A 25,788-nucleotide genomic window follows, 5' to 3' on the forward strand; every position below is an offset into this window, starting at 1 on the left:
ATGAAGAGCAGCAAAACAACCAGCAAGCACATCAGGCTGCAAAGGTAGGGGAGTTGAAGATAGATCTCGACTGGGAGCATAAGGGAGAGTTATTCTTAGCACGATGGGCCCATGATGCCTCGGGCCACCAGGGTAGAGATGCCACCTATAAGTGGGCACGAGACCGAGGGGTGGATCTAACCATGGACAGTATCTCTCAGGTTATTCGTGACTGTGAGACGTGCGCTGCCATCAAGCAGGCCAAGCGGGTGAAGCCCCTCTGGTATGGGGGGCGGTGGTCTAAGTACAAATACGGGGAGGCCTGGCAGATTGATTACATCACACTGCCTCAAACCCGCCAGGGCAAGCGCTATGTACTAACCATGGTAGAAGCCACCACGGGATGGTTGGAAACCTACCCTGTGTCTCATGCCACAGCCCGTAACACTATCTTGGGCCTTGAAAAGCAGGTCCTTTGGAGGCACGGTACTCCCGAGAGAATTGAGTCGGATAATGGGACTCATTTTAAAAACAATCTTATTAATACTTGGGCTAGGGAACATGGCATCGAGTGGGTATACCATATCCCCTATCATGCACCAGCTGCAGGGAAAGTGGAAAGGTATAATGGATTGTTAAAAACCACCTTAAAAGCATTGGGTGGGGGGTCTTTAAAAAACTGGGAGCAGCATTTGTCAAAGGCTACCTGGTTAGTTAACACTCGAGGTTCCACCAACCGAGCGGGTCCTGCTCAGTCTGAGCTCCTTAATATAGTAGATGGGGATAAAGCCCCAGTGGCCCATGTCAGAGGTCTGTTGGGAAAGACAGTATGGATCAACCCTGCCTCGAGTACAGACAAACCCATCCGTGGGATTGTCTTTGCTCAAGGACCAGGTTATACATGGTGGATAATGCAGAAAGATGGAACAACACGGTGTGTACCTCAGGGAAACCTGATTGTGGGATGAGACTCATATATGAATGTCATTGTTTGTTGAATGTGAGACAGAAGGAAACTGTAAGTGTCAAAGATCTGAGCAAGTAAGATCTTTACAGGGTAAGATGACCTCACATGTCTTTGTCCTTCCAGCTGAAACCTGTTTCCACAGACTTCACTATCCAAACGCATATTTTGAGACTGTGGGTACCACACTGGATCTGCACACATGAGAAATAAATCAAGAGTTTCTCAGCAGAAAGGCTGGTGATAGGTTTGACATAAGATTGGTTTTAAGGGGAGAAGAAGAAGAGACACTATTTGGAAGGCCAGCAAGGAGGATGACAGAAGCCTGTCTTACCTGATTCTGTCTGGGACAGAAGGCTGTAAGTAGAAGTGGAGTAGTGTGGCAGTAGACAGCCATACAGGCCTAATCCAGAGGGGAACAGGGCTTTATGGCTGACATCAAGTTGCTATAAACTCAGTCAAGAATGAGTTTCCCACACAAGCAATGTGAGGGAGCTTTTGGTTTATTTTGTTTTATCCTTTCAGTTTCTTAGCATATTAAAAGCCTGGCCAAACTCAGAATAGGGGAGGTATTGAGAAAAGGTCATCCGAAGTTGGAACCACACGGACATGGTCAGCTCTGGCTTACAGCTGCAGAATATTTGTGCAGCACCTACAGTGGTGCGCAGGAGGAGTAGATAGACTGAGTCCTGCGCCCTTTCCTTCCCTTTGATTCAGAAGCTGGAAACAACTGGTGACCTGGTTTTTGCACTGTCCTTCAGGAACTTGATCGCAGTCCAAAAAGCATTCCTCAGATCACAGGCTGTTGACACAGTACCTCAATATGAACTGTGGAAAGGCTGGCTTCGTTCTATATTTACTGCCGCTGGCAGCCACTAGGAACTGTGCTGTGCTTGAAGCATTTCTAACATGCTCAAAGCTAGCTCGTAAGCCCCAGAAAATGAATGTTACACAACAAACTGGATCTGATATAACTGGGCTTAGGGTATTGCCAGGTGATGCCCCTTGCACTGACCTACTGAATATTAGCCATGATGTTGTGGTTCTTGATTTTCAAAACTATTTTTTGTGCTGGGTTTTTTGCTAGTTTAACTCCCTGAGCTGCCTTAGTGTAATGACAGCTGAGTACCAGCAGGATGGAAAACCACAATTCAGATGTTTTCATGCAAAACCGTGTGAGGTTCATTGCTGTCTTTCTAGGCCCCACAGAAATAACAAGGGGCACAAAAAATACAAGTAAGAGAAACCTGGTACGTAGAGGGTAAGAGAAATGTATATTTAAATGTCTTTTGGCAGAGAACAGAACATCCCTTCTATGAAGAAAGAATGGATATAATTTGATTGAAAGTTTTTATTCTTTAAAAAGGAAATTAAGATTCAGACCTCTGAAAGGAGGAAGAAAAAAGAGCTGACAATTACCGATTCATTTTTCTTTGCTCCCTTCTTTCAATAATTCCAGTAGATTTACCATTATGCTTACTGAAGAAGCTAAAATCCTGGAAGCATCAGAAAATGAGCTGAAATTCAAAACAAATTCAAACGTGTAAGTTTGCATCTGGGAACAAACCACACAGTTGTACATTCATTACCAACATATAAATGTGCAAATTTCTTACCATGTCTTCATTAGTCGATTTTATGTATAGAAGATGGATGGTAGTTTATCTTCTGTTCTGACTTCCCTTCAGCTGGAAAAAAAACAACCTCTGACTCATGCTGAAATGTATTTTGTACGGGTTGTGATGGCCTTAACTTCCAGCCTCAGTTTACAAGATATGCTAGGCAAAAGCAAAGGAAAGAAAAACAATAGCCTCAAGTGAATGTGAATGAAGTCATGCATTATGAACTCCTAGAAGGGAGAAGGGGACAAGTCTTATTAAAGTTTTTCAGCATGTGTCAAGTAGAAAGTAAAGCCCAGAAAAGAAGCATTCAAACTAAGATTTCTGCAAGTGATTCAACTAATTTTTTCCCTTTTCTCTAGTAAGCTAATTTGGCAATACTGAGATCTCGGTCTGTTTAAAACCAATAATCCTAATTATGCAAAATCCTTGAGGGTTCCTCTTTAGTTTCTCTGTCTTGCATACAAAAAGTTAACTTTTATATTTGTTAAGACATTGATTAAATTTAAAGTCCGTGGTGGGACTCTTGCATATAGAGGCAGAAATTCTGCTGTTGCATATTTACTGGCATGGGAAGTCAGCAATCAGAGAGAGTAAATCATCCTCTCACAGTGTAAATGAATTAAAAATATTAGAGGTGCTACTCTGCACTTATGTGATTGTATGCCTGTATTATAAGAGACACATTATCCACTTCCACTATGATACCTTAAGAATACTGTTAAAAATTCACAGCCTCTGAATAAGCAAGAGATCTTTGCAGAAATGGGAACTTGTGCAAATCCCCCCAGAGAAGTTATGAGCAGTGCTGGTGGAACAGCAGTCTGAGGTCAGCAGTAGCCTTCATACAGCAAAACTCATAAACAAGCTGGTGAGTCAAACTCATTTCCTTGACTAACAGGAATAGGATTTCATAAACACAGCAATCACTTAGTGCTCTCCGAACCAACTGTGAACTGTTTATGTCAGTTTATGCAGCAGAGAAATGGAGGGGAAGGCAGTTTCCAGCAGGTCTTTTGGAAACACTTCTAAAAAGAGTCTTTTTCAGATAATATAATAGTGGTTAGATTTTGGGTAAAGTGGGAGACATTTTATTAGGACTCATTTAACTTGACACTTAACACAGCCTTATTTCTGACCTACTCTTTGTTGAACTGGTATATTTTTTTCATGTTACTCTATGTGTTATGTCATGGTGGCTTAATATCCTTATTAAAGTATTTACTTGTGTTTGAAAAAGTCAGTGTAAGATCAACCTAATAAAACTCTCCATCTCAGAAAATTCACTGTCCTTGTAGTAAGGCAGCCCAGTCCTTCAAATCCTCTTTATTTCAGTGGAGATTCAGAGAGGTCAGATTTGTAAGGGAGTTAAAGACCTCACTAATGCAAATACTTTACCATTTAAATTCAGAACACTGTTTCAAGCATCTATTATATTTTATCAGCCTTTCTAAGATGTTGTAAACCAGATGATCAAATATAAAATGTATTCTGTATTCAGTTACAACTTTATTCCAAAGGTTATATTTTAAATATTTTAATTCACAAAAGGTGGATAATGTCTTCAGCCCAGCTCCTAAATATTCTGGCATTGGTCTTCAGTGCAACTGCAGACCAGCTACACACCATGAATTCACTTCCCTGGACATTTCATGCCTGTGGTCATATGAGAGGCCTAGGTGATAGTCAGGAAAAGCAAAGAATACTCTGCAGTTGCCCACGGAGGAGGATTGATTTAGCACACACACACCCTCCTTCAAATCTCCAGGTGGGGCACGGGCTGCAAAAATTTCCCATGTTGTTCTGCAGCCATGTTCTTTGTGTCACATCATTTATGGTGTTGACACTGAAAAGGCATCACAATAGATATACTACTGATCTAAGGGTTTGATAAAAAAACTGTAAATTGTGAAGGAGAGAATGTGTTTCCTTATCTCTCTAACCTTATCTTGCCCTTGTTCAAAGAAATTTAATCTTGCTGGAAGGCCAGGATCCCATGCAAGAGCTTTGCTTGTTTTTCTTTGTTTCTTGTTTCTCTGTTTCTTGAAGACTCAGACTGGCATTGCCCCTGTCTCAAGGATGTGTTGCTGACCTCACCACCACCAAGCCTGCGTAGGCAGAGAGAGGTGGTGGGGACACGTCCTGACTCTGGCTCCTCCTGCTCTCCACTGCCAGTGAAAAGCGATGGAGAGCTTCCTCCTCCTCCACTTCTGTGAGATGGTGGCAGAACCTGATGGAGCAGGTCTTGAATCACCACAGTACAGTGAAAGCTGTCCACCATCCATAATAAATGCCTCTCACGCTTGTCTGCTGTTCCACTCTGCAGGCAGAGTTCATGTCATCAAGATTTTGGAGCATGTGCTAGTCTTTAGATATCAGTGGTTGGTTGGCACTAAGTTTTTTCAGTGAAAATAGACACCAACTCGCTCCAGCATTGTCAGTGGGGAGTGGAAAGATTTCTTCTGCTAGATGTGTTTTAAAATTTACCAAGATGTATACCAAATGGAAAAAAAAAATTTTTTCTCAAAGTGCACCCTGTCATTTTTTAAGAAACCTGTGCAGTATAACTTGTGCACTGGAGGGTTACCTGCTACTATTTCAATGGCAGAAACTCATCCTGCATAGCAAGGGCTGCTTCTTGCATTCCTCTCCTTTTCCCCTCACAGCCTACTTGTATGCCACTTGCTTCTTATCCTGAATTCCAACAACAAATCTCACATTTCTTCCAAAATTTTAATCCACATTTTTCACTTGTTCAATGGCAAGTCTTTCTCTATGTCTTTACTTTCTACCACTCCAAGATTTTTACATATTTCTCTGGTTTTGCTGTTTTCCCTTTTGCTGTTTTCCCTTTTACCCTTATGCATCCACTCTTTACCACTCTCACTCATTTCTTTCTTTCTTTCTTCTTTGCCTCTCTCAGGAGGGAATGCTTTCAGAAGTGTATTAGAAAGTTGGCAGAGTTGAAATGGAATAATTTCATTGGAAAAAAGTCAAAGGCTGCTAAAGTTTGAGGTTTTGATGATCACATTCTAGTAAATCCTCCACCCTTCTGTGTTTCTGTTTTCCCCAATGGTAGCAGTAGAATTTTGCCCTTCTATTTCCCTTGAAACTTCAAAACTGATTGAGAACATGTGACATTCATACACACTTGTGTAACAGTCAAAAGGAGCAATATCTTAAAGCTGAGGACAAGATCCTGCAAGCTCAGTCAGCAACACCATGAAGCTGACCTGGAGAAGAAAATTTTCTCACTTGGGAGAAGATCCTGAATACATGAAAGCATCTTCATCCCTAAGGGTCAGGGGGCTGAGTGGAACAGGACAAAGGGTCCCTGGAGAGAAGAAGCTGTCTATGGACACAAAGCTTTGAACATGCAAAAGCTCCGAAAATACAAAACCCTCAAACTCTGAAAAGCTGAAAATCAGATGGTTCCTGACCAGTTGTTCTTGGTTTTATTTTGTTTTGTTTTTTATTTCCCAGTCATGACTCTGTGTCTAAGTGAGTGCAAACTGAGGAAGTGAAAGATAACAAAAAATTAATTTGTTGGCAAAATGCTGTGAATTTTCATGCAACATTTTGCTATAGTGCAGTTATTTCACCTGGTAAATTATAATGGCTGCAATTATTTTGGAAATGTATTTGTCAGAGAAACTTGGAGTGGAAACACAATAAAGTTAATATTCTTTTTGATATAAAGTGAATGAATTTGTATGCTGAAGTTGTAGCTTATTGTAACTGGTATGTGCAACTCTGTGTTGTCATCTAGGACAAATTAGGAAAACATGTAGGATCTTCTGTGAAAACAGAGAGCTAAAACAATGTGCACCACTGCTGAAAATAGACACACAGCAAAAGTTGAACCTTGAAGCCCCATGAGATTTCCTTGACATGAAATAGTAAATGCAAGGGCTGGAGTAATTGACAGGATTATGGGAGGGAGAAAAATTACAAACTCCTACTGACAAAGAAGTGACAATTCATCTCAGAAACAACAGGAGAAACTCTGATTAAACATAAAGAAAAAATTCAAAATTCATTGTAATTTAAGGTCTTTTGCTAGCTGAAGAGGAAATGAGTGACATATAATATCTTAAAACTAATATAGACATGATTTCTATATATTCCATGAGTAAGAATTTGTAATAATGTTGGAAGTGTAACAGGAAAACTTTGCTGCTAAAGAATACATCCTGCAGTAAATATTGAACTCTATTTCAGGGAACCCAGTCCTTTTAGGTTTTCCACATCTGTTTCATATCCAGTTTATGTCAACAGTAATTGAAATCTGTTACCATCTGGGTTTTGGGTGGGCTGCATTGAATGAGTTACCAAGAAAAAAGTAACTTCTAGCATGAATTAAACATCATTCAAGGTCCTCTGGTGCCTTCTGTGAACTGAGGGGAGAAGACATAGAGCCTTGACTTGTATGGAATTGGAAATTAAGGAACTAAATTTTACAGGAGGAAAAATGTTACCTTCAGTCAGGAGAATGATGGGTTAAGATATAGGGCCTTCTATACAGTGATATTTCCTTATTATACAGAAAATTTGAATAAGCACCCACATGTCCACAAGTATTTTACTTTGCAAAATCTATTTCTTTTGGTCTGTATGTAATGCAAACTGTACCTCAACCATAATATTTCAAAATTTATAAGAAAGAAATTACTAGACAAACAAAAGAGTGGGAACAGATGTTAACATACTCACTCTAGGGAGGTCAAATGTAAATTCACTGTAGGAGACCAAACTCAGTAATTGGACTGCCTAACAAATTAGATTCCCAGTGTGTGCTTTGATATGTACAAGTTCTTTGTTTTCACACAATAGCTTCTTTATCACTAAAATCTCCACATTATGAAACAAGAACATTTCTTGCAATATTCATGGTTTCTATTGAGGAAATAAAACACTCTAATATGAGTCTTTAAGTGAAAATTCAATGCTACAGCTTGTGGCTTGAATGTTACATCTAAATCAGGTACAGACATACCAAGGGGGCTTGTTTTCATAACCCAATGTTGGTTTTGGAGAAGTTAATGGGATGTTTGTTGCTGGCAATACTAAAGGGTGGCTAGAGACCAAAGGAGCAGTTATCAAAGGCTGTATAAACGGGGAAAAGTACCCATGTAGGCCTACAATAGTGACTGAGGGAGACAGAATTTGACTTGGGACTTGCAGAGGCCGTCTCCAAGCTATATTACTCATGTTTCTATGACTATTTGTATTTCATTACCAGAGACTTCTCTTTTGAAGTATCTATTGTGTTAATGATCCCCTTTAAACTGAATAATCTTAACTTTGTGATTTTTTTAAGTTTTTGAAAGGATCATAGCTTTAAGACTAGGGAATAATGGATGCAGTAGGAAAAAATGCCTACCCAACAGAATTATCTTTGGCTTCTTGATTGAACTCATAGCTACATAGATCTTAGGCTGAAAAATTTCCTAATGTCTTTTACCACTATGGGAAAAAAGTAATTTTTTTGAGAATCTGAACAGCCCATAGAGACCAATAAAGACAGCAGGTCTTAGATGAAATAGCTGGCAAAATACCTAACTTTTAGGAGGGGCATCATTAAGACAGAACATTCAATGACCGTTCAAATTAATCAGCATAAATATTCATAGATTCTTCATCCTTGAAGAATCACTCTCTTCTGGAAAGTACAGCTTTAATAATATTGTACATCACAGCTTCATGACATCATCACAAAATTTTGGCCTAGGAAGTGGCATGTGTGGATATAGATTGTTTTATTTCATGAGAGCTCAGAGGTTTTGTTTAAGTGTTCATTACTGTGGTAATTCCACTTAGGAACCAGCAAAGGAGCTGGGGGTAGGTATTGCAACCACGATGTATGTCATGTAGCCATCCTCTTGGAATGTAGCCATCATCTTTCAGGGACAAGGAGGGAAATTTCCTTCAACTCTGCGTGCTCTATATCAATTACTACTCAGTCGTAGATTCACTGTGTACTTCACGTATTTTGGCTTGGAAATGAATTACAAAAGGATGACAAACAGGAGAAAACTACTGAAAATATGATTAAAAAATGAAAGTATGATTAAAAAATGAAAGTATTATTAAATTGGTACTATGTAGTGCTTAGTGCCTAGCTTTAGATGGGTTAACATACCATCTTTATTTGTGTATGTGCACAGGTTGAGAGCTGGAGAAAGATGATAGCTGCTTTCTTGTTTGCAAGTGCCACCTTGTCTTAGGGCGTCTATATGATACTAGTATCCCCTTTGCCTGTTCTGTTTATGGTGGATAATAAGTTTTGCCCCTTTGAGACTGGTTGTGAGAGTGATGGGGGGAGAGAAGTTTTCAGACACTGCTCTCACTCATCCACATTCCTGCTTGTGGACTGTATTGTCTGCAGCATGGACAGACAGCCGGACAGAGCTCTCCTCTGCTTTTAGTTAGTTTTTAGCTAGCTGAGGAAGTGAACTTCCCTGGGCTGTGGTTTTTCTTTTTCTTGGAACTGTTCAAACCTTCTCTGGACTGAAAATCCAGAAGAGCACCAGGAGCTCACACCTGTGGCCCACCAGGGCCCAGGACGCAGCATTTCCTGCCCAGCTGGGACTGATGAGAGACTGAATGAGCTAAGCTGCAGCTCACAAAAAGGACTTTCTGAGTTTTTCCATCTCTTCAGAACAGTGAGAAATTTTATTGTGCAAAGTTATTAATTTTTAATACTTGTGAATACTTGTTAAATAAACAGGGTTTTTCCATTTTTCTCCAAGAAAATACTTACCTGAACCAGTAGGGAGAGGGTCTTGAATTTGCTTTCTGGAGGGACCCTCTTGGAATTTTGTCCCAAATTTGCCTTAAACCAGGACACACCCTCTGCACTCTTTCCTCAGTGTCTTTTGGGTTTATTGCCCTCACCAGGACAGCAGAGGAGTGAGTTTAGAATCAGTGGGCTGTTACTCTTCTGTGGGCTAGAAATTGAAGTACTGGTTGTTTGGGAGTTTGAGTTAATATCTCTACCAATGATAAACACAGGATAAAAGAAAATGGAGAATAGCGGACAGAGGCCCAACAAAATTCTCCACCCTTCAGAGAATATTTCCTTAGGCTTTGTAACTAAGTTCTCAGTTGTGCTAAGTTCGACTTAATATGGATGTAGAAATATGTAGTATATATTTTTTGAAGTCAAAGCAAACATTGAAGAGCAAATTGTGAAATCTCATTTGGCAGAGGGAAGTTTCGTCATTGGCTTTTCTCTCAGCCTCAGGAGGTTTCATAACATCTGAAGATGTTATCATGAGTGTGAGAAAGCTGACATTTTAAAAAGAGTCTAAGAATGGAAAAAATTATTAACTATTAAATATCAAGGATGTGAATGGAGTGCACAAATGATCATAAATGATCACAGGATGCTTAAGTAATGATCATTAACGGCTTTAAGTATGTATGTTTTATAATGTCTCTTATGTCTTGTAAAAAGACGTCTTCTTTATGGTCCCCATATGCTTCCCATGTTTGGGAAAGCCACAAATGCTCCCACATTTCAGGACATCTGGAGATTCCACTGGCTGGGGTCTTACCTGGTGTCTTTGAAAAGCTACCCACAAGCATAAAAACGAAGATATATACAGATGGCTTAGTGTGTGAAACAGAGATAACTTTCTGAGTATCAGAGGTTCATTTAGCATATTGAATTTCATGTGTGTGTAATTCAAAGAGACTTTACTATAGGACTTCATTATTGGCTTTATTCTGACTCTTCCAAGTAGTTTTGTGTCATCAGACGTTACTGTTACACCACAATCAATTCTTTTATCTGAATTGTTTATGAGTATGTTGAACAACAGGCATCTTGCTGATAACTCTTTCTTATCATGAAAAAGTTCTTAATTCTCTAGGTGCACATAGCATTTGCCACTGTTTCTGACATAAAACAGAATATTACATAAAACACACTTTTCCAGGGCTTTTATAAATACAGAGGCGTATATACGCATGTGTAGTATGCATTTCTTATTATATTTTTATGTAGATATTTGTGTATATATGTCTGTATAGATACATGCATCCAAAATTCTTTTAAAGAAAAGTATTTACATTTTCTTGATTAACATAAAATTAATTAATTAATTAATTATACTATGCTGCACTATAAAAGAAAGAGTCGTAATAACATTATTATTAAATCTATACATCTAGAAAATCATCTGCTCATGCTGATATCATATAAAAACGAAGACACTGTTGTTTAATTTGGCTGTGAAAAGAAATCCTTCTGGACTACCAGAATATTTTTGCCAATGTTTTATCTTTTGTTGTCTTTAGAAAATGAACACAGCTTGTCAATTAGCTTTGAAGCAGTTCTGACTGAATCCAGGAACTAACAGATCTTCTCCTGAGACTGTGATATGTTTTGAAAAGGCTGATTGACCAAGGTTACATGCTGTAAAGGTTACATGCTTAATTTTATCTGTAACATGAATTCAAAGGTAAAAAATATCTATAAAGTTTTAATGTGACTGATTTAGAACCTACCATAGTTTTATGTGAACATGCAGCTTTTCATGTGGGTTTTTTCCCCCTCTTTTTTCTTTTACCAGTTGAAATTTTTTTGGGGATGAGGAAAGCAAAAACTTTCCTCTTTTCTGGTACTTCCAGCCTTAAATATATAACAGAAAATAAGGTATGCCCGCACACCTTAGACCTTCAGCAAATGTCTTGTCATTTGAAAATCCTGGACATGTCATTTTTTTCTGGCTTTGAGAAATAGTTTTCCATCAATGAGGTGAAAGGATCTGATCATGATAGCTCTTTCAAAATGCTGTGTTTAGGCTGACAGTGCAACTGAAATTACTGTGAGTGGACTAAAGTTGTGTTATTTTTTATATGTCATACAAATAATTTTAATTCTCCACATTGTGTTTTAATTCTCCACATTGAGAAAAAAGTGAATTGAATAACTGAAATAAAACAGAGTAGCCAACACATGTAGCCAACACACTTTTCTATTTCTAAAGATGCCTTTTACTAAGGATTCTGTTTTCTGTTAAACAAATGTCACTTTATCGCCATTCATAACCTCATTGACTGCTGTGTGGCAATTTAGGTTGTGTGAAAATGTCTGATTACATATAGTCAGGGCTGGAATATGTAAATGCTGTCATGTATGGCCTTGTTCTTTTCATCCCTTTACTCATTTGCTTCTGGCAGTGTATCCCTCTGGATCCCTCTGACTTGTAGAGGCTGAGACTTGTCATCCATCCTTGGAATACCACAAGAGAAAATAAAATTGCTACAGGATATGGACTGATGATTCATTCACTAGATGTTGTCTCCCTTCTGAGTAACAACTGAATCATAGCACATGCCAAGGGTGGAAAAGACTGCTTGTCACAAAACTGTGTGGCTATGTGCTGTCCTTGTATCCTAACTTTGTATTCTCCCATTCTAAAGTGTGTCATGCCCTCAAACAGTACTAGTAGTTCTGCAGGTAGAATTGGTCTGTTTTGTCATATAGAAAGGAAATAATTTATTTACAATAAAGTTTATTTTAAAGGGAAATGAAATGACTTCTCAAGGTTTGCAGATGGATGTCCAAATTCCTAAAATCCAAAGCTGTTTTCTGAGGGAGAATAGGTCACACCATGAGCCTAACTGAGCGATAATCAAGGATTTCTTGTGGAGCTTTTCCTCCATGTCTTTAATTTTCCTGTCCATCCATGATATATTGCTCAAGAGAGAACTGTAGCTTATTATGGTATTTCTTATTCCCTGCTTAAGACTTTGGCTATGAAAGGGGATTTTTGAAAATTTTGGGAAGTTTTTGAGTTACAGGGAGTTTCCCTTGTTTATATCTTGTACATTTCTTAATCTGTGAGGGTCTGGGTGAAAGTGAGAGATAATGAAGTATTAATTATTTTATAGTAATATAGGAATCATTCCTTGGCTGGGAAAGTTGCTGATTGAAGATTTGTGATGGTGGTAGTAATTAGATTTTTGTAACCTAAGGATGTGCTAGCTAAGATGAAATGAAATGCTGTTCCAGACTTTTTATTAGCTGTAGCATATACATCAGCAAATAATAAGATTCAGATTTCCTTATTTTAGGATTTCTCAATTTCTGTTTGTATGAGTCTTTTGGGAACGAATAATACAGTCATTGTTTTTTAAAGCCCTATAAGTATTCTTCACCATCTCAGCATCTTTGGGAACTAACTACAGTGCATTCCACAGCTTGTATGAGTCCATGTAATGTAAAATTGCTATTAGATCACACATTTTGAAACCTTTCACTCTTGAGTGTGAATTTTCTGTAAGAAGAGCTGTTTGTTAGCTCTTGAGTGGCTGTTTCTAAACGTAAACTGAAGATCTTTTTTTTTTTTTTTTCCCCTGAGCTTCTCTCTATAGCTTCTCATAGACTGTCCAACTCATGTTTTTAAAACTTACTATCTGAAGTTTTTTACACATAAATACCTGCAGATACCTATGTTACCTACTTTCCTCCAAGGTGAAAAAAATTTCTCCTCCCCTCTCTCTGTATTGTTTCCTCAATTTCCAATTCTTTCCCTTTTGCTGAGTAATACAGAAGTTAACTGGCTTATGGTTATTTTACTTCCTCATTTGAGTATTGGGATAATTAATTGTGTAGTTTGTAATCCAAATACCAGGATGGTACTGACAAACTCTTTGGGTGCTAAAGATGTGTTCTTTAAATTGCTGTCTTAAGAGCTAGGGCCAAATCCCGACGCAGTCGTTCAGATTTTATTCTGAGCTACTTTTATTCTCATAATTGCTGAGTATCTTCTTGAGGTCTTTCTTGAACAGAGGGACATGAAAACTAAAGACAGGTTGTCTGCTCACAAGGTGATACATAAGAAGACGAAGGAAAAGAGTTGGAAGACTCATTTCTGTCCCTGTCCCATAACTTCTGCCTTCTGCTCTGCATCTCCTCACCTGCAGCGTTTCATGCTCGGGTCTCTGAACTCATCATGAGAAAGGACTCAAAATGAGTTAATGGTGATATTTTCCTCACACCTTTTCTTTATTCATTGGCTGCACGCTGATCTTATGTTGCAGATGTATTTTCCTTCTCTGTATGGTTCAGAATATATGGGGAGAAAGGAACACCAACGTGCACAGCATCAGAAGCCATGCTGGAGTTGCTGACAATGAGCATCCTTACTTTTTTTGGTTTGCTTCACAAAAAACTGAAGGAAAAGAGAGGGTATGAAATTATGAATCTACAGATACTTTTACAGAAATTAATGTCTGTTTTTGCATTTGTTTTACCTTTAAAAGAAAAATCCTTCTGTGAAGGTTATAAAATGGGCTAAGATTTATTTACCTTAGAGATAAGGAATTTTATTGCTTGCAAGGTTATTTATGACATAAGCAAAGACAAACAGAAGGAAGAAAGATTACATTTGTTGTGAATACCCAAGAGAAAATGTTGATAAACTGGGAGTTTTAGAAGTGCCAAGTGTATTACTTTACCCATTTTCATTTCTAGAAGTGGAGTTAGAGGTTTATTAATGTATGAAGGTAAGACCAGCATATGTTACACTATTTTTTGCCCATCATCTGAGAAAATGAATGACAACTAATAGCATTAATTTAATATTCTAGGCAAGTTGCACAGTCTTAATGATGAATTCATGATGGAGTAAATCACTGATTTTTTTTGTCCCAGCTGCATCTCCTGAATTGGTACAAGAACACAGTCTTGCTGGACTGGGACAGGGCAGAGCCAGGAACATGTAGGTCAAAAAGAAAGATCAGAATGTACTTGCTGACACTGCATAGGACATGAGTTTCTTGGAAAGCAATGAGCTAAGCACAATTTTGGTAGGATTCCAAACACAGTTCAGGGTGTAGCTGATGATGTTTTTTTGTCCTTCCTTTGGAACTTGCGTTTTTTGCTTCTAGGCTTCAAGCTTTTCTCACAAAACAAGATGGTTAGAAAGCTACTGCAGACAAAACTCTAAAACTACTGTGGGAGTCACATTGCCTCACTCCAGGGACTGGAGCTCTTCTGGAAGTACTAGAAAGCACATGATGAAATCACACCCTTGGGCACCACTTGGCAGAGAAAGAGGAATAAACTCCCAGTAGGAGACCCTGGGGCAGGGCAAACACAGCTGCCTCCACCATCACAGAGTTGAAAACTTGTCTGGTGCATTCTATTGGTCCTCTGTATCCCTTTAGTCTCCTTTACACCTTTCTTCGTTAAACATTGAGTTATGTGCTTTGTTGGTTTTTCCCCCCAAGCGGGGTTAGAGCAGCATTGGAAGGCAAGGGGAGCTGTCAGATAAAAACTGTCTGACTCTGTCAGATAAAAATTGGTAGGAGTGCTAGGCAGGACAAAGTCCTACTGATATTTGAGTTTTTCACAGGTAGGGTGACTTAGGAGTAAATTGCGCCTCATCAGAAAGAGACAGCTGGTGGATGATCCAGCTCTGGGCAGCTATAGTGGCATTGTCCCCAGGTGAACTACTAGAAGAGGATTTTCTCAAAAGGAATAAGTTTGAAGGTGAAGTGTATGCATGTGTCTATTAGTGTGAATATCAGGCTTGTGACATCAGAGTTCATTCCAGTTATGTTTTCAAATATTCCTCAACAATGTATTAGCCATTTACTGATTTTTCTTTCAATGGAGATCTTCTTTTCATCAATTGACTTGAGGAAAGACGTTTTTAGTGTTCAAATATGAATGAAATAAAAATCAAATCTCATAATACTGTTCTGTGCTCTGATATAAAGATAGTGATTTAAGTTAGAACTTTATATATTTTGTTTTTCAGGTTTGGGTTCTTTTGTCTGGTCGGTTTTGGATTTTTTATTTAATTTTAGGGTTTTTTTCCTGTTTTTTGCTTTGATGAACTTTTAACTTTTTTTAGTGAAGTATGGATTGCATAAGGTGTATCTGTTTTATGTGATTATACCTAAGACAGAAAACCCAGACACCTGTCTTCCAGATGAGAAGATGTCTCTTCTGCTGTGTTTGTTTAAGCTGCAAAGTCCAGCCTGGCACTCGTGCCTCCCTGCTCCCATCAGCAACCCAATCATGTCTGGAGCACTGACCTATTTGCCTGGCACACTGCTAAGACTTACAGCAAGTAACTATTTCTGATTTGTCTTCCAGGCAGCAGAATGAGTTTGTGGTGCATCACCTCCTCACCAACTCCAAAGTAAGAATAAGACCAGTCTTATCATCTCTGAAGGCTCAAGAGGGTATGATAATGAATTATTTGCCCTGTTTGCTTCTACAGTGCCCTGTTGCAGTCACATTTAGTCTGTCCTGCTGCTTCTCCTTAAAAAATCCAAGAAAGGGGGACTCTAATGGCAATGACATTGTCAAGTTTTTAAAATGTGGTTTCTCTGTACTGGTGTTTCTGAGAAGCTGTGGGAAGTTCAGTCTTGTGTGATATCACAATGTTTGCTATAAAGAGCTGCTCTCAATCACCCAGGCAGTGACGGGATATGTCAGGGCTGACATTAAAAGAATCAGGGAAAAAAAAGTAGTAGTAATGATAATGATAATGATAATGATAATTAATGATTGATAATGATAATGATAATAATGTTGTGGGGGAGGGGGCTGGGGAAGGGAAACCCAGCATTGGTTACAGAAACATGACTCAGCTCCTGTTCAGTAAGCCCTCTGCTCAAGCCCATTACACAACACCCTTAGCAGGAGCTTTCGTGCTTCGTGCATGGCTTCTCCACTCTGATTTCCTGTTTACACCAGGCTAGGAAAAAAACTCCTGAGAATAGCCGGAGAGCTGGGTCCTGGCTGCAGGGGAGCTCCTGCCAGAGCAAGTTTTGCAGGATTTAGATCCAGAGATGTCCTGGCATTGTCCCAGTCTTTAACAATAAATACAATAGTTTCACTCCAGCAGTAGTTGTATGTTCTGGTAAGCACACACCAGCTGTGTTCCTGCTCCTACAGTCCAAGTGTTTTCCCAAACAGAATACTTCATAAAACAAAAATAGGCTTGTGCCATTTACAAGGTCTATTATTTTTAATGCATCTTTTTGTTTTCTAATACATTTCCTTATTTCTAAATTAAGCTAATCAAAATTATTAAACTAATACTGCAGCCTTTAGAAACTTTTCAAACATATGCTTTGTAAAGGAAAAAGAAGTGAGAAAATATATGTGCAGATTTGTTTTGCAATTTATTAACCAAAATTTACCAATACTGGCCATACCATTGGAAAGCAAATAATGAAATAAAGGAAAATGTGAATCTCTCAAGTTTACCCCCCAAATTTCCTTTACACATACCAAAGTAGTTGAAACAGTTGTTAGGTATAAGAACCTCTGCAATAATAGATCAATCCATTTATTCTGTTTTCAGTGTTTGTCCAAGTGACGAGTACATATATAAACCCAGGAAACTAGGAAATTCAACATGCAGCCTTTAAATATGACTTCTAAAACCTGTGTTCTACCATGTTAACTTCAATAGACATTTTAAAAATACAAAATAAAATAATATTAAAAGTCTATTTCAAATAGATTAAATACAGATAAAAATATACATAAAATAAAGTGTAGAAAAAATTATTTTGTAAAGAAATAAGTTTTAGTTTTAAGATTTCAGAGGGTTGTTTATAATATTCATAAATGGAATAAGAAGCAAAGCATTTTAAATATGGAAAATAAATTGCTGATGTCTTTTTTAATTTCCTTGAAAAACATTTTGCTTTGTAATCTTAAAATGAAATCTTAATTTCTTTCCTGTCCAGTTACTTGACAAAGTGCTTTAGGCTAGAATAGCTGGAATGTGTTCCTGAATATATCAATTACCTGGTCTTCCATTATTTAAAAGAAAGCACTAGGACATGAAAAACCATATTGAAGGAGATAATTTGGGTAGATCTTGCTAGCAAAGAATCCCTTCCCAAGTGCTCCTATATGTGTTTCATTCACATATAACTTCATTCAAATCCAGAACTATCTGAGGCTTTACTTAACAATTTATGGTCATGGTATAAGATGTGGGAGATGGCAAATATGTTGAATATATTGCTATTTAAAACTTGGACATCTTTGGAAGCCGCAAGACTACTGAGATCATAGTGAAAAAAGTAGAGAAGATAAAGGGGAGAAAGTGTTCTTCAAAACAAAGAGAAAAATGAGATCACTAAGATGGTTTTCAAATACTAACTCTCCTGCATGCTACAGCTGTCATGGCAAAAGAATTACTCTGGATTCACAAGCAAAAATGTATACTTAGTAGAAATGATCAAAGTGAAACTTTTGGTAGCTGTTTGATATAGCTTATGGCAGCAGTAGTTAGATTGGATAATGACATTTAAACTGCATCTGGCTGTAAATGTGCTCTTCAAAGACACTGGTCACCTGGAGCAAACTCAGAGAGCAAATTATAGATTTTGAGTTCTAGCTTGTTTCTGTTTGTGTCCAATGCACACGGAATACTTTCAGTAAGAGAGACGTTCTTAGGCATATTTTTCATTGATAAGTGGGTTTCCAATGAATACCATAAATATTGCTTAGAAGAACTTATTAGATTTCCTTTCTAAGAAGAGACAAGAAGGAAGGAAGCAAAGAGAAAAATACAAGAAGGACTCAAAGGAAAATATGGGCAGCAATGTGTCCCTTCTAAATGGAAGACTATAACTATAGTTTTTGTTAGGTTAAAAAGGTGAAGTCATATTTGTTGTAAGCTAGACTTTCCTCATGCAGGCATTAAGAGGTATTAGGATGGAGCTTTGGAACATCTGTCTCTCTCTTTCATACATGGGCAGTACACACTCCACTCATGGCTCCAAAGAAAAAGGCACCAAAGAATTGTGTTAGAAACATAACAATGTCCTTGCACATTGTAAGATTTAGGTGTTCTATGACCACTGTTTTAGGTAACTGAATAGAAAATTTCAGCACCGTGAGAAACAGGTTACCTGAACACAGGGCATACTGGAGACTCGCCTTCCTTGCTTCAGCAGCCGCCTCTTAAGTAAACATAGGAGTGTTTCTGTGCATAGCAGCGTCTGAGGCTTGCAGGAAAAGCACATCTTCAAAGCAGCAATCCTCAGTGTTGCCTATGCCTTAGCTGCATTACATGACCTACTTTTCTCTATCCAAGTGCTAAGCTGGGGGTGGTGGACATCACTGGTGCCCTTCCAGAGTGACAGGACATAGCTCATTGGTGAGAGCATCAGTTGCTTTAGAGAGCAATGGAAATTAGAGCAGTGTCTATTAGGAGACAATGTGGGTGTCAGAAAACTGAGCATAGGCTATCTGGTAAGACTTTCAGCTCTCTGGAACACACAGGGTCTTACAGGAAAAAACTACATATAGTATATTTTTCTGTAATTGCAAAGTATGTTTTGCTGTAAAAAAAAAAAAAAAAAATTGCCTAATGTTACCTAATATGTTACCAATGAATCAGAGAAGCTCCTCTGAACCTGTCCAAGTCTCTGCAAAATTAATCTGTGAGCTCAATGACATAATCAGTGTGCTGTCAGCCTGCCATCTATTAGACATGCAGAGCAGTTGTGAGTGCACTAGTTGTACCAAGCTGGATCTGTGAGAGTGCAAGCCCAGTGGCGCATTCTGCAGTTTTAGTTGCAGGACTTTAAGGCTTGGGATAAGGAAATTATGAAGCATAACACAAGAATGCACCAATATAATTTATCTTTAGTAAATTGTCTGCAATAAGCTGTGTCTCTTAAGTTTTACAGTGTACCTACCATATAGAATGCTTTGTTCCGTTCACTTCAGAAATAAGAGCTTAAATTTCATAACCTGCATTCATGTAAAACTTTTAGCAATTTCCTCCTCATTGTTCTATGGAAGTGATATTGGGAAGCCTGATGCCACAATTGAATGACGATTCTTCATGATTTAAGAGAGAAGTTTCCCCTCTTCTAAAAAGAATGAAAAGAAAATAAGTTTTTGAAATATTGTTTTGATGAACTGAGGAAAATATATGTCAATTTTCTGATAAATAAAACAGTGCCTGAAAAAACATACCTGATTAAAAACTATTATATTTATACTTCTCTGTATCCTAATCATGAGCTGACCAGTTGGAAGACACAAGCAGAATGTCATCATTACCAGATTCTACATCTGGATCTTTGATTTATTTGACAGACATCTAGCATACAAAATATCTAGGTGAATTGCTAGTGACTGTTTAGATGTTGGTGCAGGGGGACACATCATGTTCTTCACAAATCTGTGTCCAGTCATTCCCTCAGAATTGTTTTTTTCTGCTTGTCTTTGTTTGTGTTGACCTTGTGTGGATTAAAACAAATATTCCTCTATTAGCTTTTTCAAGTAAAAGGAAGGTGACTGGGAAGGCTGAAAATTTCTTTTTCTGCAGGTTTAGTGATGCAGCAGTCATGAATCAGACCTAGATGAGCTCAGTGAGAGACAAAAGTAGTTAAAATCTATGAACTACAAGGAAATCAACAGAATGGAAGAAATTTCATCCTTTTAACTCAGTAAACATTGTCAGTGAGCCACAAATCCTACTTTTGATGACTATTTTTGCCTTTTCTCTATACTGTGTTTATGTAATATAATCCCCTCAAAAAAAAAAAAAGAAAAAGAAAGAAAGAAAACAAGTTAGGTATATGTACTATCATGTAGAAGCAAATTGTACATTCATGAAATTATTTGTACAGAACTGAGCTTGTCATAATCCATATAAGTACACAAGATGTGAAAAGGCTGAGCCCACTATTTCTATTTCTTTAATAAGACCAATTACTTATATGCTATTTATTTAAATAATTGCAACTATCTTCTTCCCCCACCCTTGCTTTTTCCTTTTGGAGAGAAACAACTCCCAGAAATAACTAGAGTCAGCTGTGAATTCTGAAGGAGAAGCCAAGAATATAAAACACATGTGGACAGATCTGACCCTCACTGGGAACATGGTGACACGGTCCCTTTTCCCCGCCCTGGACAGCCTGTTGTCAGCAGCACCTTTTAGAGACAGGAGCCAAGAAACTTTTAGACTCGGAGCCAAGGGACTGATTTTCCCTGCAGCTGCTCCTGAGAGTCAGACAGCCCTAGCAGAGGATGAGGCTGCACTTTCGCTATCCCTGCTCGGAGAGGATGGTGCCTGGATCCTGCTGACGAGACTCAGTGTTCCCACAGCACCCCTGTTGGGGTGGCTGCCCATGTTTGCATTGCTCAGTGTGGAGGGTTCTGTGCTCACCCACAACATTCAAACGTTGCTGAGTGACATAAACTTAAGCAAACAGATGGCACCCATTGCCTCTGAGGAAATTAAGTAGAGGCACCACAACAAGTTTTCTTGCTATATCGTGCTAGCTATGTCCATGGCATACATTGCTTCCACAGAAAATCCCAGTAACTTTTAGTTTTTAGCATGCTCCACTGCTCTTAGGTTTTTTCCACTCTTTGTCTTGTAATAACTCTAGCCTTAAGGCTTCTTGGGGGTCTGGGTTGCAATTTATGAATGTGAAACTTTTTAAATGTCACAAGAGTTCTTGCTCCTCCTGTCAACAGCTTGCCTTGCCAGAGGGCAACCATCTTTTTTCCCCAGAGGGAAAAAAGCGTTTAGTTCAGTTCCTGGGTACAATCCAGAGCACCATAGAAAAATCCAGTAACAGCATTTTGAAACCCCTTTTCAAAACTGTCACCATGTTTAGAAAGATCTATGGGCTGCAGAAAAAAACACCTTCTTATAAAGCTGGAAAACAAAACAGTGCCTCCAAGTCTAAACTGTCCTTGTCTGAACTGGACAGATTTCTGTGTTGTCTAATCAGTCAACAGATCTCTGGATCACATAAATCAAAGCTGTTCCTTACCCACAGTCCCTTCTGTCCAGGTCTGCCTGTGTTTGGGGCAGTGCATGTCATCCCTGTGGACTCACGCAGTGCTGGTTTCTCGGCTGTTTAGGTGACCTGGAAAGGCCCGGGGTGGCCTTGGACAGCCCGCTCTTCAAAGGACGAGAAGAGGCTTCAGATCTTTTCTCGGTCTCGGTGTTTATTAATTGTTTATCTAAAAGATTTTCTCTCAGCCCAACAGAGGTCTGCACAGCAGCCAGCCATGAGCACACTGCGAGCCCCCGGGGCGGTCACTTATCTTTATACTCAAAATTACGTATACAATATTTATCAATTTTCCCCAATGCCTTTTACCCTTATTAACCAGTGCACTTTTAGTAATAACCAATCCCAAAGTGCCAACGTCACCACAGAAGATGGAGGCCAAGAAGAAGAAGAAGAAGAAGAAGAAGAACAGGACACGCCCCAATTCCTCCATCTTACTTCTTTAGACCCCCCTGTACAGAAATCCTAAACCCTGTGTCTTACACTCTAATTAACTTATTCCTTCACCATTTACCCCAGTGAATTCCTCCCATCCTCATACAGGTGTCGTCTCCTGTGTAGGATCAAAGTCCAGCCACCAGACACTTCTGGCAACATTCCAGGGCTCCCGAGCCCCCCAAGGGTGGTCTCGGTCACTCTGCACATCAGTCCTGAGGTGCTGAGATCCCACAACGCAGGTGATGGAGATGGGTGCATGTTGACTGGGAATTTGCTCTGTCAGAGGCTCCTGAAGGGCTCTCACTGCATTCAGCAAGGGACTTGCCTGTTGCAATGCACTTTAAAATTTCAGATTGCACTACTGAGCTAAAAATATCTGTGTGTTCTTCAGAAGTGAGATGTCTGGCTTCTCTCTTGGTGGCTGCTTGGATACTGGATAAGGGGCCAGTTGCCAGTTGCAAAATTTGGGTTTCTTCCTTCCCTCTGCGCTGCTCTTTAATTGTAATAATAGCAACTTTTTGTCCCTTTCAGATCTGCTCACTTTGAGTAAAGGGTAAAAGAATAATTTGTTGGAGTATTTTGTATTTATCAACTAGTTGCCAAGAGAATAAGGTTTGGCACAGCAGAGCTTGCCTTCAACTGTAGCAAATCAAACATGCTGCTTGTACCTTGTTTCAACCCTAACCATGCTGTCAAGTGTAATATTTCTTGTTTGTCCTGGCTGCACCAGAAATCTAGTTATATTCAGTCATACAGTCATAGAAGAGTACTAAATATATGCCAAATAAATTAATGTAATTTAAAATTACTTTCTAATTGCATATGGGAAGCAAAAAAATATAAGAACAAGTCTAGGGTAGTATCACTTTCATCAGAACAGGGTTTTCCTATGTTAGCTACTTGAAAATGCTGCTTATAAACTTTTTAAAGATTAATTTGTTTGTGGTTTGTAGTACTTTGGTTTTTTTGGTTTTTATTTGTGAGATAATTCACAATAGTAATGCTGAAACACCTTAAATATTTCCCATATTTCATGCTTCTTTAGTTGTTCATACTGTGAATAAAAAGTCAGTTTTACATGAGTAATTCAAAAGTCTATCTAGTTAGTACTTCTAGGTTTTTGTTCCATTAAATATTATTGGGGGAGAAAGACTATAGGGTATTTACAAGCTTACTCTGAGAAGGTATTTTGGGTCAAAAAGTTGGATGAAATGGGTTTCCTTTGAGGAAATACAGGCTTATATGAGGCTTTATGGTAGCATAAGTTATATGCGCAGAAAAGAAGTGGGATATTTTGAAGCATTAAAAAGTGTAAATAAAATATAGGAAGAGGAAGACATAAATTAAGACAAATTATTAATATTAAGAGAAGATTATTACTTTCTTTGAATTACTTTGAACTATTAGGGGGAAAAGAGGGAAAACCAGGAAAAAAGTAGAAGTTTTGTGGCTTTACATTTTAATTAATTTACATTGTTCTTCTTCTGCACAGGCCAAGTATTGTTTTCTTCCTTTGTTTTGTTTGGGAGGTCAGTTTTACATGGTACAACTGAAGCTTTGTTACTTTAGAGCTGTGCAACTCTGTCACCATAAACAGCGTTGATGGACTAAAAAATAATGGCCAACAGTAAAACTTGCATTCCTATCTTATCCTGCTAAATGATAGGGAAGGGGACCATTTAGTTTAATTTATAGGAGATAATTATATAGCTGTAAAACATTGCTGCAGGCTTCTCTTTGTTTATATTGCATATTTAATGCTGAAATATATTTTTTTAATTAGAGCTGCAGTTGTTATCATGATCTGTTTTCTTGGCATTCTTAACTAGGAAAAATGGGCTACTTACAGAAGAAATGGACCAGTTTCAACAGACTTCAAATGACTTAGGGTAGACACGCCAAGCAAGAGTGTAAATAATAAAAAAGCAATTTATTAATTAAAAGTCATTACCTGATGATTACTTGACACCTTTTACAGAAGGTATTCTTAAATTCTGTTTCTTAGCTGATGGGCAACGATGACAGCTTTGCCTTGAATACTGACCATCTGCAGTGGGGAGTTTAATTTTAATTCAAGGCAGGCCAATCACAGCAAGGTCTCTTATAGCTCTGGGAAATTGCATTAATTTCCAGATAAATAATAACCAGGTTTTAAAATAATTTTTCCCCTCCTCCTATGCTCCAACCTACTATTTAGCTGAAAACAAAAGTATCACTTCTCCTTTGAGAAAGATTGATTGCATCACATTCATCAGTTCATTTCAGGAATAACATTAACTGAACCAATAAACAGGTAACAGGTCTTGGCCTCACCATTACAAAGCATTTGGTGGCGAGTTGGTGAGTCAAAGGCATGGCTCAGCCTGAAAAGACTGGTGATGGAAGGCAACAGACTCTTGGTAGTGACATGGGATTAAGAGGAATGCATGGGTGCTTGGTTATTCCCCTCAAGAGCCCCAGCAGGAGATCATGCAGGGAGCTGCATGGTAGATGGAATGCACTGCCTTAGAGAGAGAGATGAGTTATTCCTGTGTAAAACACAGGAGAATTATCACACGGAGCCAGGCTAACTATCTGGATGTGCTTTTTAATATTTTAATTGTACATTCCTCTCCCCCTTAAAATACATCTAAATAATTCAATTTTTATGTTCATCCAAGTATGACAAACATTTCAGGCAAAGTGCCTGAAGAAAACTCAACAGGCAGTGTCCTTCTGAACTCTGAATCCCCCATTAGGAGCTGTACTAGGTGAAAGGTGCACTGTTCAACTTGGATTTCAGGGCAGCACTTGGACTCTACTCAGAAGCTACTGCTCTGTCATAACATCCACTAGGTAGGGAGATCCAGCTCTAGAAATAGCATGCTGTATCCAGGTGGAGTTCCATGAGTGAATGACTGCTGGGAGAACTTATAGGTTACTTTTCTGCTATATCCAGGATATGATCTGGAGGTCAAGGTGGAATGTGCTTGACAATGTGCCTTTGCAAGTGACTTTCACTAATAACATAAAAATCCAGGAGCTAAAATCCACAGAAATGGTCATACAGTGCAAATGGTGGTAACTCTTAATGCGTCTGTAGATCCCTGAAGGGGGACTCCACTCAAAATCCACAACATGTGGGACATCTGGCCTCTGTGGCCCCAGGAACAGATGTCTTCCTGCAGTACTAGCCTATGAAAAATTTCTGCTGGGCATTTGTCTCTCTGCAATAGTTGCCCATAGCCATGTACCTAGTTGCAGGAATTGGTTCAGATCAGCAGCATCAGCCCAGGCAAATATGTTTTCCTGTGGAAAAGCATTGCTGTGCTGCTGCCCAGCTTCACAAGCTACTTCTGGAGACCCTTCATCACTGCGGTAGCTGGACTTCATGCTTTGTAGCTCTGCTGTGGATAGGTAAGGTGGATGAAGATCACAGCAAGGTAGTGGTCCATTTCTGTAAAACAAGGGAGGGCTTAAATCTAGCAAGGGGTTAAAAAGTACTAGGTACATGTTTTAACAAACTAATTCCCAGAAAATCTTGATCCATATTGCAGCATTGCCTCTCAAAGCTCAAGTGCTTAAGCAGTTGTAACTTGCTGCTGTTCTGTCCACTTTAATGGATGGCTGAGGTGGAAGAGAAGTTAGTTTTACATCCTGGTGTAACAGGATTTTGTACATATTTATATATTTACATTTATAGTATTTATTTAAAGAAATAGCCATCTGCATTTTAAAATTCTCAAGGTCTCAAATAACAAAACTTTGATAATTTCCAAATTTATAACACTGACAATACAGCTAAGTTTGTTAGGAGAGGTACTGGAGTGAAAATGTAGTATTTCAAGATGTTGCACATGTTGCACAGAACTGCTAGCAGTGTCCCTTTAATGGTGCTAATTTAAATTCTTACTCTGTCATGTAGCACTAGAAGCTTTGTGTAGGTATGAAAAAAAGAAATATATATATATATATATATATATATATATA

The 25,788-nt window shown here is 38.6% G+C and overlaps 1 long non-coding RNA gene across 1 annotated transcript in view; it reads left to right on the forward strand.

Moving 5' to 3' along the window:
• The first annotated feature begins 1,190 nt into the window (after positions 1 to 1,190).
• Positions 1,191 to 25,788, forward strand: part of LOC131571105 (uncharacterized) — a 28,436-nt gene continuing 3,838 nt past the window's right edge. Inside the window, exons 1-2 of the long non-coding RNA XR_009275941.1 lie at positions 1,191 to 1,302; positions 15,683 to 15,771. This is a non-coding gene — a long non-coding RNA (uncharacterized LOC131571105). The remainder of the gene's footprint in view (positions 1,303 to 15,682; positions 15,772 to 25,788) is intronic.

Source organism: Ammospiza caudacuta, chromosome Z, assembly GCF_027887145.1.
Source record: "Ammospiza caudacuta isolate bAmmCau1 chromosome Z, bAmmCau1.pri, whole genome shotgun sequence".
NCBI lineage: Eukaryota > Metazoa > Chordata > Aves > Passeriformes > Passerellidae > Ammospiza > Ammospiza caudacuta.